An 18,514-nucleotide genomic window follows, 5' to 3' on the forward strand; every position below is an offset into this window, starting at 1 on the left:
GTTCCTGTATTATTCCCTTCTTTGACATTGTTAATGTTTTGTTCTTTGATTGGCCTTACAGGACCTCTGAATTCGTTGTTGTAATTTTCTTTTGATCTGAATGCTGCTGTGGATTGGATTCTGGGTGGTGTTGCCACATCTGTCAATCTGTGCTTGTTGTCTGTTTTTCCTGGGTTTCATACCAAAGAACTCTCTTTTGGATATTTTGAAGTGCTGGAGTGACTTTGACAAACTCTCTTAGCTTCTGTTTATTCTGGAATGTTTTGATTGGACCATCGTTTTTGATTGACAGTTTTGCTGGATAAATGATTCTTAGTTGGCAGTTTTTTCTTTTAGGGTTTTATATATGTGTCCCCATTGCCTTCTTGCATGCGTGGTTTCTTTTGAGAATTCAGAGTTTAACCTGATTTGCTTCCCTTTGTAGGTAACACTTCTCTTCCCTGGCTGTGTTTAGGATTCTCTCCTTGTCTTTGGTTTTAGAGAGCTTGATTATGATATTTCTCGGTGATTTTCTTTTGAGGCCTATCCTTCCTGGGATTCATTCAGCTTCTTGAACATTTATCTCCTCATCTTTCAAAATGTTAGAGAAATTTTCTTCCAGTAATTCCTTACATCTCTCCTCTGTGAACTTCTGTGATTCTTCCTGTTCCCGGATGCCAATAATTCTTAAGTTATTCCTCTTCGTGTTATCCAGCATGAATTTTAGACTCTCTTCAGAGGTTTTTTTTATCTCTTTGTCTGCTTGCTCTTCTATCTTAGCAGTATTGAGAGATTTGTCTTCCAGCTCACTGGTTCTGGCATCTCTTCAATTCTACTCCTTTGTCCTTTCAGTATATTGTCGATTTCTGATATTTTTAATCATCTGGAACTCTTATTGCAGGTTTTGAATTGTTTCCAATGCTGTATCTATCTTGTTTGATTGCTCCTATAGCACTTTCCTGGCTTCTTCTTTATTTTCCTCCACCACTTTGTGGAACATTTGAATATGTTTCCATATCCTTCTTCTGAATTCTTTTTCAGGCAGATCCAAAACCTGCTCTTCTTCTACTGGGAAGTCTAAGTCTGCTACCAGCTCATTTGTCTCAGTTACTCTTTTCTGTTTTGGACATGTGCTGAGATCTTTTGTTTTTTATTCTTGTTCGTTTTCAGTACTTACTTGGGTTTTTAATGTTTAAATGAATCTATGCTGCTGTGTTGTTAAGCTTACTGAGTGTTCCTGGTCGACATGATCTGGTGATAGGCTTCTCTTTCCATATGTAATTCATAGCAAGTGGTGTTGACTCTTGTCCAAATGGTGGCATTTTACAGGGCTTTCTTCTAGCTTGTTTATATGAGCATACTTGCTGTCTCTTCTTGGGTAAGGTACAGGGAGAAAGCTCCCATGCCCAGAAAAAGAATGAGATGAAAAGGACCCAAAACAGAAACAATATGAAAGCAGAGACAAACACCACCACTCAAAAATTAAAATAAAACCATAGCAGACTGTCCAGTAGCCTTTACTGTGAAGGCAGGGATAAAGGGTCCTGCCCAGGTCAACGTTAGGTCTGGGCCTCAGAGTCAGACGTCATTAGAAGCAGCCTGCGGGACCAATGGGGCTTTCAAAGAGAAAGTCCTCCCTGTGCCATGGGAAAATTGTGGGCACAAGGTTGGACCTGTTTGGGTATGTGCTCAGCTTGCCTGAAGTTGTCCAGGCTGGGCAGTGAGGGTGCAACTGAGGAAAGGAGGAAAGCAATGTGAAAAATGAAAATTCTGTCACACCTCTTTTCCCAGATGCAGCTCCCTGGCTTCTTAACACTGTGTCACTGTATCTGTTCGGCTGTGGCCCTACCGTCTTATATCTCAGTCCAGGCCAAGGGGCCCGTAGGGAATCCATTGTCCCAATCATTCAGAAATTGCCCTTTTTTGCTTCCACAGTCATGTTTCTCCACAGGTGGGCCTGGAAAACTGACGCCCGGCACCTCATACAAGATCCAAAACTCTGGTGCTGCTCCAGAAAAAAAGTTCCTTCGCTGTGTTTTTTCCGGCACCTCCACCGAGAAGCCTTTCTTACCTGTTCCTGCCCCACATTTGCTTTGGACTCTCTGGTAGCATCAAGGAAATTGTTACCAATCCCTTGAGTCTTGGCCTCAATTAAGGTGATTTAACTCTAAGCCTGAATCTCAGGTAGAAGGCTAGTAGACTCATTTTAGTTGGAAATGTTCTATCAAATCCTTTAGAATATGAAACTACTATTTACTTATTATACCTGCCAAAAGCCATTTATTGGTACTGTGTTTATTGAATTTATTTTCATTAATTATTATTTTTACTGCTATTTATTTATTTATTTATTTATTTATTTTTTATTTGTTAAACAGAACAAGAAAAGTCAAAATTAGATGTGCCCATTTGGAAATTTAAAATCCCACCTAAAAATTCTGAGATATATGAGATAAATATATTTAACATATTTAGTAACTGTGGTGTTAAGCTAGGAGCCCTAGGAGCCTAGTGGATTATGAACTGGCCTGCTAATTATAAGGTCAGCAGTTTGCATCAAGCAGCTGCTCCAAGGTAGAAAGATGAAGCTTTCTACTCTTGGAAAGATTGATAGCCTCAAAAACTCTGTCTGAGGGTCGCTATGAATTGGAACAGACTCAATTCTCAATTCACACTACTACCACCACCAAGACCACTACCACCAGTGTTAAAATAATGCTAATGTTTATTATATATTGCTGCTTTGATTTTTTTTATATATTATTCCTTCTCATTTAAATAGATGGTTGGTGCTGGGTTGGTGCTCTTGTATTATTTTGTTTTGATTTGTCTCAGAGAAAGTATATGTCCCAAATCAGAATTCTACAATCCAAATTTTTTAGAGCCCAGATTCTTCCTCTGGAACTACTAGGAATGTTTGGGTATAAAAATCAGTAGTTGGAGTCTACTCCTAGAGATTTTCATTTTCCTGTGGTTTAGGATTGGACCGTAAGTTTGACATTTGTTCTTTTTACATTCCCAAGTGATTCTAAAGACAGTTAAGAATGAAAGCATTTTTTTTTGTAGCAAAGAAAGGGTTGAAGAGAATATTTGAGGAGGGAAATTGTATTCTTTATTATATATTAGAAAAGGATTCTGTTCAACTGACAGTGAGTGACATGAGACTAGGGAGGTAATGAAAGCAGAGATGTGAATGGTTCCTGGAGAAAGGGCTCTGTCTCCAAGGCAGTTCTTTTGGAATGAGTTTGATTCTGGGGAGAAGTCATTGGTGGAGTGTCTCTGTGTAGGAGGTAGCCAAAGGTAGGTCGGAATCGCCAACTGTGACATAGTTATTCCTGTGCCTCAATGTGCCAAGGATCCATACAGCATCTCCATGATGACTTGTGTTTAATAGACCTAAGACTGAACTGGTTGGTCCCTTTTTCCAATGCCTTGACTGCCGGGGACCAGCCTTGACAAATTATTAGGAGGCTCTCGAAAGAGGAAGTGGAGTCGGCTGAATGAATTATACGTAGTCAATGGGTCGTTTTGAGTCTCAGGCAGATGATGGTAATGATGACTCTTTTATTTTTAAAATTGTTGCTTCTTATATCCCATTTAGAATATACTATGATCTCACAATAGTCATGTATAAGCAATTACAAATCCATCAAGTATTATATTTTTACATCAAACATACAAGAGGAACACAAGGTCATCAAACATTCCTGCGTCTCTATACTCCCTAGCCACTCCGATAAGTCTGTCCTTTGTAAGCGACTCTGTTTCTCTCTAATCCTCCCTTAAATATCTAGTTTGGCCTTGATTTGTTTTTCTCTAATCCTTTTTAAATGTCAGGTTAATTTTAAACTAAGTTCTACATCTTAACTCCTAACTTTACCAACATCTATTACTTTCTATAGATTCATTAATTACAACTCACAATCAAAGATATAATTTTTACTATAACTGGTCAAACATATAATTAATTTAACAATAAAAACAAGAGCATAAAAGTGCCCTAAAGTTTCATAGTTAAGAACAAAGCAGTGATTCTCTTATACTAACAATTTCACAAAACCTCTAATCAAATTTTTTGCTTCTGTTCTTAAGCTCCCACTGCTCTTGACTGTTTTCTAAGCTGCTTTCTAAAGGCCTTAATGTCCTTGACTAAAACTATGTGGAATGTTTCTTACAGTCTTAAGCTTGAATTGCTAAAACTTTAGCTAGTGTGGTTATCTCTAATGTTAAAACTTATTGTTAATAAAAAAAAACAATTTTTATAACTACATAAGATTGAATATGGTGTGAAAGTTAATGTTAATGTGAAAGGCAACTATTGTAAGGTGAGGTTTGTTTAAAGTATCTAATGATTATGCAAGATTTTTTAAAACTTCTTATAAGGAAATCAGAAATAAACTATTTTTCCAAGGAAAACATAGAAACCACGGGGACCCTGCATGAAACATCCCTTGTGGCTTTGCCAACCAAGGGGACATTCATTGTTGCTTTGCTAAACAATGAACTTTTCATGCATAAGGCTTCTCGCTGTTCTGTTCCTTGGCAGGATGGCATCTGCCACTTCACCACTTGAAATTCTCTGGAGCCATGACACAGCCTGACTAACATAAGTGGGGAGGGGGAACCCTCAGTGATATTTCTACTACAATATGACACAGAAGAATAGTGTCTCAGATTCATTCATGAAGTTGAACTGAAGAAATTAAAGACAGTTACATTATTCACACATGTGAGGGACCTTTAAAAAGTTAATGGAAATAGTTATCTTTTATTTCTATTTTCCTTGAGATTTTTGAGTTTGTGACTGGCTTCTGTATGTATCACATGTGAAAAAACAGGCAGCAAGAAAACAAAAATATTATGTGACCCTTCTAAACAGTGACCATGGGTGAAAATTCACAGTGTGGTTAATTTTAGTTTTCAATTTGTCATAATAGGAAAGGATCCCTGGCTGCGCGGTGATTAAAGTGCTCAGCTGCTAACCGAAAGGTTAGTAATTTGAACCTACCCAGCTGTTCTGTGAGAGAAATATGTGGCAATTTGCTTCAAGGTCTTAAAAACTGTGTGGGGCAGTTCTACTCTGTCTTACTGGGATGCTGTGAGTCCAAATTTACTGGACAACAGTGAGCTTGATTTTTTTTATTAGACATGAAAAAGCCTAAGACAAAATATTTGTTGCATTTTAGTTAACCCACTTCCGTGGAATTGATTCTGACTTAAGCAATCCTGTAGAAAAGAGTAAATCTGCTCAGTAAGGTTTCTGACACTACATTTTTACTTAACAGACAGTCTTATTTTCCCTCGGGGTAGCTGGTAAGCTTGAACCACCAACCTGTGGTTAGTAGCCCAATACTTAACCCTCTGCACCACCAGGGCTTCTTTAATTTAGTAACAATAATGTTAAAATAATGCTAACGTTTATTAAAACTAACAAATGTATCTTATGGAGGAGGGACATTATGTTGGACTCGCTGAAAAACAAAACCAATGATGTTCATATGCACTTATTTAAAATGAGATTTATCTCTAGGAAATCGCTCATGTGATTGTCAGGGGCTAAGTTCATGGATCAGATGTCAAACTGGGTACTTTTCCTAACTCAAGTAGTTGTATGGGCTGGTGAATTCAAGATTGGCAGGTCAGATGCTGGGCAGAGACAGGTGAATCCAAGGTCAGCAATGAAGATGGCAGACTGCTGATTCACAGGCTGCAGAGCTAAAAGAATCCCAGGATATAGTGAGTAACTGGTTCTACTACCCCAAAATTGGAGGTCAGATGATGACAAGCCAGAAACAGGATCTAGATCCAACAAAAAAAATCCCTATATGTTGGATGCATGCCCCCTGAGGAGAGGGTCCTTTTCAACTGTTTGGCTGATCATAGCAGATGAGACGGAAGTCATGGGAGATGACTGCATCATATATGCCAAACTAGAGAGTCAGGGCCCATCCAGACTGACACATAACTTTAACCATCAGAGAAGGATATCAAAAGACATTTTCTATTAGGCTTGGGAATGAAAATAAGCCTGAAGGGCTTGTTCAATGTTTGGCTTGTTTGTTGGCTTTCAGTGGGAGTTCCTATTTATTTCAACACATATTGTAAAGACTCTGAGGCACACTGGCTGCTACAGTGCAAGCAGGATAAGTGATGGAGTTTGCCCCCAGGATGCTTGTGCACAAACCTATTAAGTACTGTGTTGCCCTTGACCTGAATTCATCATAAAAATTCTTGTTAATACTTCTGTATACTCTACTGTTGGCTTTTTGCATTCAGAATCATAATTAAGCTTTCACATGAAGAAGGAGTTTGATTAACGATGCTTCTGCAGTTGGAACATTGTTGAATCTAGGCATGCAGCCCATTCATGTACACATTCAAGTCATACAGTGTGTGGACACTACTCATTAGAAATCTAGAGCCCAATCTTACCGATTTTATTTCCATCTTAAAGTTATGGTAACTGCATATATATAAAGTATTTTCATTCCTTTCTAACATATAATACTCGGGCCTTTCACCTAGTACTGGTGTGGTGCTGTAGCACTGGACTGCTAACCACAAGGCTAGCATTTCAAGCCCACCAGTCACTCTTTGGAAACAATATACAGGGGTGCTATGAGTTGAAACTGACTCAGTGGCACTTAACAACATTTATACTAATGGAGTCCTGGTGTGGTGTTTAGATAAGCACTGGTCTGTTAACAGCAGGTTGGACGTTCAAAACCACCAGCTGCTTTTTAGACACCCTATACTGGGTCACTGTGAGTCAGCACCAAGTTGACAACGCTTATCAACAACAGAAATACAACCCATTCTTGGGCCAGCATGAATGCTCTAGAGTCTCAAGTTTTAAGTGTAGTGCATACTTCCTACTGGCTGTAAACCTTGGTTATGGTTTTATTTATGCTATGCACTGGAAAGTCATTTAAATTCGCCACTTCTTCATCAGTATCCCCTATACAGCCTCACAGAGTTGTTACAAGGATAAAGTGAGATAATGTCTTTGTATCAGTTCAGATGCTTTCAGTTGCAAGTATCAGAAAAGTGACTCATCAAGCTTAAATGATAAATTTATTCTTAAACGACTGAAAGGTCTAGAGGGACAGTGTTTATAGATTTCATGCTGTTCCATGATATCATCAGTGACACAAAGATTTTCTATTTTTCATGTTGTTCTTTTCAGCCTAATGGTTTTAGAACTTGATCTAGCTCCCCTTAAGGCCTCTGAATGGCTGGTAGAATTCCAAATATTACATCTTCAGTTAATCTTGTCAGAAAGGAAAAAAAAGATTTCCTACCTAGAGTCTTTTAAATTTTTTTTATGATCAGAGATAACTTTATCAGAATCCCTATCCCAATGAATTTGTTTTCCCATCTCATTGGTCATCATAGTATAACATGTGTATTTATAAAATATGTTGTGAAAAGTCAAACAGAATTACCTTGAATCAAGATGTGTTCCCTGGGAGTGGGCTACATCCAATTGTTGTTAAGTGTCTTCAAGTCAGTTCTGACTCATAGCGACCCTGCATAGAGTTTCCAAGGAGCAGCTGGTGGTTTTGAACTGCTGACCTTGTAGTTTGTGGTCCAGTGCTGATCCTACAGTGCAACACGTGAAGTCCTAGACTACCTTTAATAGTACTTGGATAATTTACATCTAAATGAAATTTGGGTTCCATTGCCGACAAATGAGGCTCTCTGTGTCTGTAGTATTGTTAAGTGTCATAGTGTTGGTTCCCATTCATAGCAACCCTTTATATCTGAACCACCAACCTTGCAGTTAGCAGTCTAGTACTTATCCTACAGTTACACACCAGGACTCCATCATGTAAATGTTTTAATTGCCATTGAGTCAGGTTTGACTCAAAGCGGCCCTGTATATGGCTTCTAATGAGTGACTGGTGGGTTTGAACTGCTAGCCTTGTGGTCAGCAGTCCAATGTATATGTTGTACTGTATCTATTAAGGTAGCGTCTATTAGAGTATATTTCACAACTCTGAAAATATCTTTAAGTTTAGAAGTGATCAAGAGAAATGCAAATTAAAATGACAATTGTTGTTGTTGTTGTTAAGTGCCATAGAGTCGGTTCCGACCCATAGCGACCCTATATAGGGTATCCGAGGAGTGGCTGGTGAGCTTGAACCACTGACCTTGCAGTTCAAATGGCTTTGCAGTCTGTTGCATTAATCCACAGCACCACACCATGACAATTAGATAACAATTATTCAAAACTAATTATGTGTCTCTGTGTAGATATATAGATGTTGAGATAGACACTGAATATTTACATATATGCCAATCACTCATTTCTGTAGATGGTTCAGGAAATAGACACTCGCATACAGTGCTAATGGGAATGTAAATTGATACAACTTTTCTTGAGGATAATTTGGCAATGTATATCAAAAGGCTTGGATACATTTATTTACAAGAATTTATCCTAAATAAATAATCAAACAACTATTTATATAAGAAGATTTTCTTTGTGACCATTTATTTCATTTGTTACTTATAAGAAAAAAATCAAAAGAAAACTTGAAACAGCCCAAATAGAATGGATGGAGGCTTGATTATACAAATTATAATACATCCATATAATAAAATGCAGTGTGATTATTAAAAGAATGCTTATTGACTATTCAGTGTCAATAGAAAATGCTCACTGTGGAGTATGATGTGGAGAGTCAAACCAGTATGTACACTCTTTTTTCCAATCGAAGTAAAATAAAAATTATTTGTAGACATACACACATGCACTTACCAACATTTGCTGACACAGATACATACAGACATAGGTAGGAACTATCCCCCCAAAGAAAATGATAGCAGAGAGTATGGTCTTTTTTATTTACACTTTCATATATTTTCTTTTTTTTAATGGAATGAGTTAGAGTACAGTGAACCTGCATTACATTTTGTTATAGAAAAGGGGTCCAAAAATCAGAAAAGGTTAAAATATTAGAAATCACAAAAGGTAGGCAAAAGTAACATTGAGGATTCTTCACTAAAGGCATCTTAGTATCATCCCACTTAATTCAAATTAGTGCTTGGTAGTAAGAAGTCCTGTCATCCTTGGTTGTGGTTAAGTTCTGTTGAGTCAGTTCTGACTCATAGTCACCCTATATAAGGTTTTCAAGAAGCGACTGGTAGGTTTGAATCAACAACCCTGTGATTAGTTGTCCAGTGCTTATCCACACTAGGACTCCTATCATTCTTAGTGACATAAACCTGGGTCTGGAATAAAGACATTAGCAACAGTGGGTTTGCTTCTTTATGTTCCTAGAGGATTTGAACGGCCCATGTGGCAATTCAGAAATAATGGATGATGATAGTCATCCTTCTTTGGGTATTCGAGGGAATGAGTTGATAATCCAGGTGCTACCTGATGTTTTCAGAAACTCTCAGCATTGTTTACAGAATCTCGCCAGTGGTCCAGGTTTTAGTGAATTGGGGCCAGGAGAGATGTCCAGGGGTGACAGAAAAGACCCGGGCTTTACACAGCAAAGAAACCCTTGGATGAGAATCAGACAACACAGACTCCATTCCTGTCCCTATCACAGTCCAATGAATGAACTCTTGCCAAGTCAAAATACATACATATTTTTAAATCTATTTTGGTAAATTAAGACTAAACTAAGGAGTCCTGGTGTGGCGCTGTGGATTAATGCGCCCGGCTGCAAAGCCGTTTGAACTGTAAGGTTGGCAGTTAAAGCTCAACGGCACTTAACAACAACAACAACTGAGTTTTTGAACTGTGATCCATGGGGCTTATGGAATCATGGGGTGCAAAGACGGTGCCTCTGGGATTGACCCCAAATACAAAGATAAGAGTGTGGGCCAGGAGGAAATGAGAGAGTGAAGTTTTCATGCCCCACTTCAGCTTCAAAATAAAAGTCTGGGATTCCAAACCTCGTTACTTTTGCAAAGTGTTCAGCTTTTAAAGGGAAAAAAAAAAAAAAAAGCAAATTGCTACCTTTCTAATTCTGTGATTCTGTAGGGTTTGATTTATGACTTCCAGGAGATTATGGTATCAGTGGTTGCTAAAATGTTTACATTTAAGGAGAGTGATTTAATAAGGTATGCAACTGAGTGCTCAAGTCCTGGTGTTGCGCGGTAGGATAAGCACTGCAAGGCAGGCCTTTGAAACCTACCAGCCACTCCTCAGAAACTCTAAACAAGGTCACTAGGAGTTGTAAATGACTCAACAGCACTTAGCAACAACACCGAGAGCTAGAATGTGAGGTATACACTTCTAATTCTATGGGAAAGGGAGTTAATGCTGGGACAAAAATCGAGCATTAATCACCTTATGATGGAGTATGTTTTCCATAGGAGGGATGCCTGCAGGTGTTTGAAGTGATGTTTCTTCGGAGGTGTCCCTAGTGCTTTAGAAAGAGAGCCATCCTTAGGTTTATTGATGTAAAGTACACTTGGTGACCTGTGTAGTTGTGGGAAGAACTGAAGGCTCATTCAGGTGGACCTAGGTTCCCATCCCAATTCTGACATTATTAGCAGTGTGACCTTGAATTAACATAAGGGAAATGAACATGCCTTCCTTCTAGAATTTCTTGAGGAGTAAATGGGAGGATGTTTGTAAAGTGTTTGGAAGAGGATGTTTTATGGTTAGCTGCCTTTGAGTCAGCCCACATCTCCAGTGGAATGAGATGCTATCCTGTCCTATGCCGTCCATCCCACATAGGACTGTTCGGAATGACATGAGTTTCATTGATTTATTTTCAGAAGCAGATTATCAGGCTTTTCTTCTTAATCTGGAAGCTCCACTGAAAACTGTTGTGCATTATAGCAACAAACAAGCCTCCGTGGACACACAGATGGTGAAATACCTGCTGTTGTTAAGTATTACTGAGTCGGTTCTGACACTCAGTGGCCCTGTGCGTTATAAAACTGCTCAATCCTGTGCCGTCCTCACAATTGTTGTTAATGTTTGTGCCCATCATTGGGTCAATCCATATTCCTCTTTTTGTTGACCCTGTACTTTAGTAAACCTGATTTCCTTTTTTAGGGACCATTCCCTCCTGACAACATGTTGAAAATGCAAGAAACTCACTCTTACCAACCTTAACTTTTAAAGAACAATCTGACTTGTTTTCATTTTCTTCACCATCAACCTGAACTTGCATTTGCACAATCGATGGTGTGTTCCACAGTCAGCCCCTTGTTTTGGCTGATGATAACAGCTTCTTCATCGTCTCTTCCCGCAGGTGTAGTCAAGTTGATTCCCCTGTATCACATCTGTTGAGGTCCACACACAGAGTCAGCATTTATGCTGTTGAAAAAGGATATTTGCAATGAAAAGTCACTGGTCTGGCAAGATTTTGTTGTGCACTCTCCAGCATCCTTTCTATGACAAAGACCATAGTTTTCAACTACTTGTATTGATAATGTATTGATAAATTACCAGTGATTGTAATGCAAAAGTTGCTATCAAGTTGCTTTGATAGCACCTTTTGAATTACAATCACTGGTAATTATCAATACATCTTGATTGCATGTTTGAACATTGTCAGACTGACAAAGTTGGTAGAATTCTTCACTTTCATCATCACTGGTTTAAGAAGTTGGTGTGTAAATTTGAATAATAAGGTTTTTCTTGAAGGTGTATAGATACTATCCTATCACAGACAGCTTTGCACTTCAACGTAGATCTTGAAATGTTCTTTTTGGCGATGAATGTGATGCCATTCCTGTGCAATTTATCATTCCTGGCATAATAAATCATATGACTGTCTAATTCAAAATGGCTAATACTTGTTCATTTCACTAATGTCTAGGACATTGATCTTTATGCATTGCAGTTTCATTTTTGATGACTTCCAATTTTCCTAGATTCATACTTCAAACATTTCACATTTCAATTGTTAAGCGTTGTTTGCAGCTGTTTGTTCTCATTTTGAGTTGTGCCCCACCAGCAAAGGAAGGTCCTGAAAACTTTGCTCCCTCTATGTCATTAAGGTGAACTCTACTTTGAGGAAGCAGCTCTTCCACAGGCATGTTTTGAGTGCCTTCAAACCTGAGGTGCTTACGTTCGGGCAGTATATAGATCAGACACTGTTCTGCTGACTTTTAGCAAGTTTTCAGTAGCTGACCATTCAGCTTTTCCTTCTTGCTAGTCTGACTAATGCTCAGCTGAATCCTAGCCACCATGGGTGACTTTGCTGCTATTTAAAGTACAGGTCACATAACTTCTAGCATCACAGCAACACAGAAGGCATCACAATGTGACAAACTGAGAAATGGTGGAAGAAAACACGACACAAGTCAATTCTCAGTTTGTTAGTTATTATGATCTATGTTTTATAGATATTTAATCTAAGCTACAGGAACATTGTAGAAGTTGTCAAAGGCCACAGAGCAGACTCTGGTGGAGTGGGGATAGGAATGTAGACCTTCTATATCCAGAGACTCCCGTCCCATGGCCCTGGTGCTGTCTTCCTCAGAGCTCTTTTGAGGATGCATGAAAAGTGTGGATGCAGGTGTTCAGTCTGTAGTAGTCATCACTGAATAGGCAGACAGATCCTGTGTTTTGGAGTCAAGAGAATCCATGTGTAACCCATAGCTCTGTCACTTTTAAGCTTTGTGATCTTGGACAGGTTCTTAAAGTGTTCTACTCCTCAGTCTATAGCACCAAGAGAGAAAGTTTTCAGGCCTAACCATATGTAAGAGATCAAGAAAGAGTTTCTTAGAAGGTACTCAGTGTGAAGGGACTTCAAAAGGTTCATGTAACAAACTTCATTATCCATCAATTCCATTATTTCCACACATTTATTTTTGAAGAGTCATCATTTTTAAGTCATAAAACTTTTCAGAGTTCCTGGGTGATACGCTCATCTGCTAAATGAAAAGTTGGAAATCAGAGCCCACCCAGCGGGACCTTTTGAAGATAGCCCTGCTGATCTAGCTTCCAAAAATAGCCACTGAGGTCCCTGTGGAGGAGCAAAGCTGTGCTGTGATGCACATGGGGTCACTGCGCATTGGAAGTGGCATTATGTCTACTGGTTTTTGTTATTTATGACTTGGTCACCCAATTTTATTCTCCCTGTTCTCCTTGCCCCTTGTTCTTGAATCCTGACACAGGACATTAAGGTGCTTTTCAATACATTTGGGAAACCACTTGTCTGAAGACTTGAGAAAATCCATCTATGCAGATAGTGGGAACCTGAGCCTACACACACAGGCTCTTTAACATGATGAGTTAGAAAGAGAGTAGTGTAAAGTGGATTTCTTAATGAAGTTTGCAACTAGCGAGGAATCCATTCCTTTATTTAAAGAAAACAAACAACTCCTTCTGGACTTGTTAGTCTTGAGTTTCTTTGGTGTATGCTCAGTAAACTCCCTTTAAAAATTGAAGTCTATTTCTTGGGAAAAGGAAGCCCCTTAAATTGTGAGCAAATTTGGCATGTATAAGCTCAACTGGCTGACATAAACATAGTCCTTAGGGATGGTCATAGGACAGATTGTTTTCAAGAGGTGGAGGAATGGTCAGAAACTTGGCTGGGATTGTACGCCAGAAAGGTCTTTGACATTTGGGAAATGTCCACAGAGGAAATTTTGGTAGCAGACAGAATGATGGGTAAAGAAAAAGGTGAGTTTAATAAAATTGCAATAAAATTTTTCTACTTATAAAATTAATTATATGGATATTATAGTAAAATTATGAAAATAAAAATAGTAGTAATAGGTAAACAAATACATCAATAATTTAACCCTGTAGAGACAACCTCTTTTAACATTTTGGAGTGCTTCTCCTAGTTGCTTTTCTAGAACTACATCTGTATACAGTTTCTGGAGATCACAGTATAGCGATTCTTACAGTAAATGTTATCTTTTTAAAATTGCATAGTCATTTCATGAATATTACACATATTATTAAAGTTACTTTAAAACTTAAAATTTTTTTTTTCAAAGTCTTCTATGTCTGCATTGCCATGCCTTTTAGCAATTAGATAGGTATTAATGCCTAATGCCTCTTTGTTTTCATTTGGCTTTCTCATATGCATGAATTTATTATTCTGTTGTAATGATGGCTACCTTTGTTTTGTCTCAGCTTGGAAGAAGAATGCATCACAGAGTGATCTCAAAGGAGCCCAAGGCAGGGAATACACATGGTTAGGAGTTCTCGGAGGGGAGGAATCATGGCTTGTTGCATGTTAATCATGTAGGGAATTTAAAGAAAATTAGGACATAGATACTTTGGTATTGTAAGAACCCCATATAATTATTTCACACAAGAGCACTTCCTATCGAGACAAGTGCTTCTGAGTTCCCTGCCTTACTAATGAATTATATTTCTCATGCTTATGTTTTCTTATTGATAGTTTGTCCTTCAAAATTCAGAGTTTTTGCCAGATCTGCTTGCATTTTGGTTGATAAATTGAATGTAGGAAGAACATTAAACTGCCAGGAGTTTCAAATAGCCAGGTTTAGAGACGTAGAAAGCATCAGAAAATACTTTCAAATTATAGTCATTTGATTCTGAATTTTGATGAACTTTTGTAGAAATGTGCTCAGAGAGGTCTTAGCTTGTGGATTATCCAAAACCTTTAACTATTTTCTTAGTAAAGGAAGTATTCTTTTTATTCCCCATGCAGATGGTGCATTTGACTTGGTTTTAATAAAACTGTGGCATTGATGTTAGAGGCAGAAATCATCAATGTGAGACGGGGATAAGGGTAGAAATCCTCTCTTACTTGGAGAATATATGGTGCTAAATGAATGTTATAGTATGGAAACCCATCCAGGCAGCTTGTAGTGAAGTTGTTGTTGTTAAGTGCTGTCAAGTTGGTTCTGACCCATAGCAACCCTATGTAGGGTTTACAAGGAGTGGCTGGTGAGCTTGAACTGCTGACTTTGTGGATCAAATCCTGGGTTAATGAACTGGAATGTAATGTTGGTTAAGCAAAAAAGCTTTGTGAATTTAGTGAAAGTTAACAGGGCAGATCATCAGGTTTACATTCAACAAATCATACACCTTATTTCATTACAATGACTATAATCCCCTCCATGTACCATCAGTTTACAGTATTTCTCTCTATTCATTTTAGCTTTTTTTTTTTTTAACACTAAGGCGTATATATAAGGAGCTCTGGTAGCGTAGTGGTTATGAATTGGGCTGTGAACCTCAAGGTCATCAGTTCAAAACTACCAGCTGTTCTGCGGGAGAAAGATGAGGCTTTCTGCTCTCGTAAAGATTCACAGCCTTGGAAACCCTGTACAGGGTCATTATGTTTCATAATGGGCTTCACAGCACATAACAACAACAACAAGGCATATATAATAATTTACACCACCAAAGGGCACATTCTGCAAGTCTGCCTCTTGGCTCCCAGCTCTCAGTCCCTCTTTTCCCATGAATCTAGAGTTCTCAGCTCCTCTCTCTCTCCATTTCCCCATCTCTGGTGTCGCTGCTTCTCTGTATAAGGTCCCACATTCCACTTGTGCTCTTCTCCCTTGATGGTCCTAAGTTCCTTTGTTTCTGGACTGTAAGATTAACTACTCCTCTGTTTTTGTTACAAAACTTCTACCTTAACAGTTGAGACAGTAGCAACTAGTCATGGTAACAGTTACTCCCTATTGCATTATAAGAATCTTATCTGCATCTCTTTTTACCAGACCCATCTAGACAAGATGAAAACTATTCAGTTAGGACTCTATCTTCTCCCGCACACTCTTAAAATAAACTCCCTCTTGAAACCTTGTAAGTCAGTCACTTTGTGCCTTTTATCGCCCCCTCAATTTAGGTAGCCAGTGTCTAAGTTGCCCATCTCTATCAAACCTGTATACAAAGGGGAGATAGCATTGATGCTTGACGTGGAGACTCTCTGTCGTTATTTAGAGCTACTACTTTACTTCCATGAGTATAGGTCAAGTTCATCAAATCGTAACAATTTACCCTCAATTCTTTTATCCCAAATCATCATTATTATTATTATTATTGTAGTTTCCTCTGGTTGAGTTTGATCATCAAGCTATCAAGGCTAGGTCAAATGGGTATTATCTGCAAGTTTGGGAGTTCTTGTGCATCTCCCCTCACTTCATATCAGCTGGATGCTTCACTCTCAGCCCTAGCCCTCAGTGGCTATGTCCCTGTCCAAGGGCTTGGGTGTCCCCAGTTCTCACCACACATTGGACCAACCAGCCCTTCATCTTCTCTCTCATCTCCAGGTCAATGGGAGTCCATGGAATATGGTTGAACTCTGCCCATTTCGTCATTGCTGTCTTTCTCCCTCTTCCACTCACCAGTAGACCATTGTGGTGGTCAACAAGCTTATATGCCTGCTCATGTGTTCCTTTTGAATTTCAGTCTTAGAGGGGGGTTTGTCCTGAGGGAACTTGATTGCTTGCTTTGATGGCTTTGTAGCAAACACCTTGCTTATTCTTGTAGTAGCCAGTTATTCTACCATTTTATTTTTCCTGATGATCTTTCTTTGCATATGTATCTTCTGTTGCTCTGGCTGTTCAGGCTGGTCTGCTCATCTTTTCTAGTGGACATGTTCTACCTCAGAAGGTTCTGGATGGGGCTCAGGATTCCACCTAAGGTCCTGTACACTGCAAAGGCTCCACAAGAAGCCTAGTTCACTTGGCAAGTTCTAGAACCCTTTTAGGTATTCACAACCCATGGATATTTATGACTTAAGATATAACTGCTAACACTTTTCTTGAACTCACTCAGACCAGTTATTTCTTATTTATTTTTAAGTTTTTATTGAGAATTGAGTGATAGTTTATGTGGGAGAACATTGGTTTTACACTCATCATTTCATTGTACTGATTACAGTCTCCTTTGTACATCATCATTCAATAGTATTTGCTTCTATTCCCTCTGTTGTTTTTTTGGGGGGGTGGATGGGTAGATGTACGCAAAAACACTCAGGAATATATAATCATTTAAACAACCAAAGGGCACATTCTGCAAACATGCCTCCTGGCCCCCTGCACACAGCCTTTCTCTTTCCTGAGTCTAGAGTCCTCAGCTGCTCTCTCTCTTCATGTCCTCATCTCTGCTTGCATCTATGGTGTTGCTGCTTCTGTGGATAGAGTCCCACATTCCACCCATGCTCTTCTCCCTTGATGATCCTAGGATCCTCTGTTCCTGCACTGTAAGATTACACTCCACTCCTTTTTATTAGAAAACTTCTATCTTTACAGTTGTGACAGTTGCAATTAGTCATGATAACGGTTACTCACTATTGAATCATAAGAATTGTACCCCCATATCCTTTCACCAGACCTGTCTAGACAAGATGAAAACTGTTAGGTGGGGATTGTACCTTCCCCTGCATACTCTGAAACTAAACTCTCTCTTAAAAACATTTAAGTCAGTCACTTCATGCCTTTATAGACCCCACATTTTCGGTAGCCAACATTTAAGTTGCCTGTCCTCATCAACCCTGTATACAGAGGGGATAGGATTGATGCTTGATGTGAAGGCTTATTCCCTCTCAGTTGGTGTTTTGAGCTACTACATCTGTAAGTATAGGACAAGTTCATCAAATTGTAGCAATATATACTTATTTCCTTTTTCAAAAATTGTTTATTTATTTTTCTTTCTCCACTCGAGTTCTGATCATTAAGCCATCAAGGCTAGGTCAAATGGACACTATCTACAAGTTTGGGCATTCTTGTGCATCTTTCTTCATGTCATATCAGCTGGATGCCTCACTCTTCAGCTCTAGCCCTCTGTGGCTATGTCCTTATCCATGGGCTCAGGAGTCCACAGGTCTCACCACACTTTAGACCAACCAGGCCTTCCTTTTCTGTCTCTCATCTCCAGGTGGATGGGAGTCTATGGAAAATGGTTGAAATCAGCATATATCTTCACTGCTGCCCTTCCCCCTCTTCCACGCACTAGTTGACCAACGTCATCACCAGCAATCTTACATGCTTGTTCATGGGTTCCCTTTAAGTTTAAATTTTGGAGAGGGGTTTGCCCTGAAGCGGCTTGATTGCTTGCCTTGATGGCTCCGCTGTGAACAACTTGCTTGTTCTTATAGTAGCCAGTCTGCCATTTTTGTTTGGGATTTTTCCTGATGGTCTTTCATTCAAGAAGTATCTTCTGTTCCTCTAACTGTTCCAGGCTACTGGGAATGTCCTACCTAAGAATGTTCTGGATGGGCCTCAGGATTCCACCTGAGGTCCTATGCACTACAAAGGCTCCACAAGAAGCCTCTTTCACTGAGCAAGTTCTAAAACCCCTTTTAGGTATTCCAATGAGTTATAGGCTGAAGACAGGCTTATAGGCTTTCTGGAATCATGTTTTTTCCGATGCTCCTTTCTATCCCACTTTCTGTAATCATATTTTCCCAATATTCCTTTCTATCCCATTCAAGTGTCTATGTTACAATAGTAGGCAAGGGAAACCAGGATTCATAAGACAGTTGAACATCATAACATTATTTCCCCTCTTTGACCATTTCAGACTATGCCTGGATCCTTGTATCATAGAACCCTGTTATGCTAAGGTTGCACATTCATCACTATTTACCTCTGTCCCATTTAGCTCATGCAAACCTGC

General features: G+C 39.0%; 1 protein-coding gene across 2 annotated transcripts in view; it reads left to right on the plus strand.

The window, feature by feature from the left end:
• NELL1 (NEL-like 1 (chicken)) overlaps nucleotides 1–18,514 on the plus strand; it is a 1,454,777-nt gene that overhangs the window by 695,090 nt on the left and 741,173 nt on the right. The window lies entirely within an intron of this gene.

The sequence above is a fragment of the Chrysochloris asiatica genome, unplaced genomic scaffold, assembly GCF_000296735.1.
Source record: "Chrysochloris asiatica unplaced genomic scaffold, ChrAsi1.0 scaffold00083, whole genome shotgun sequence".
NCBI classification, from domain to species: Eukaryota; Metazoa; Chordata; class Mammalia; order Afrosoricida; family Chrysochloridae; genus Chrysochloris; species Chrysochloris asiatica.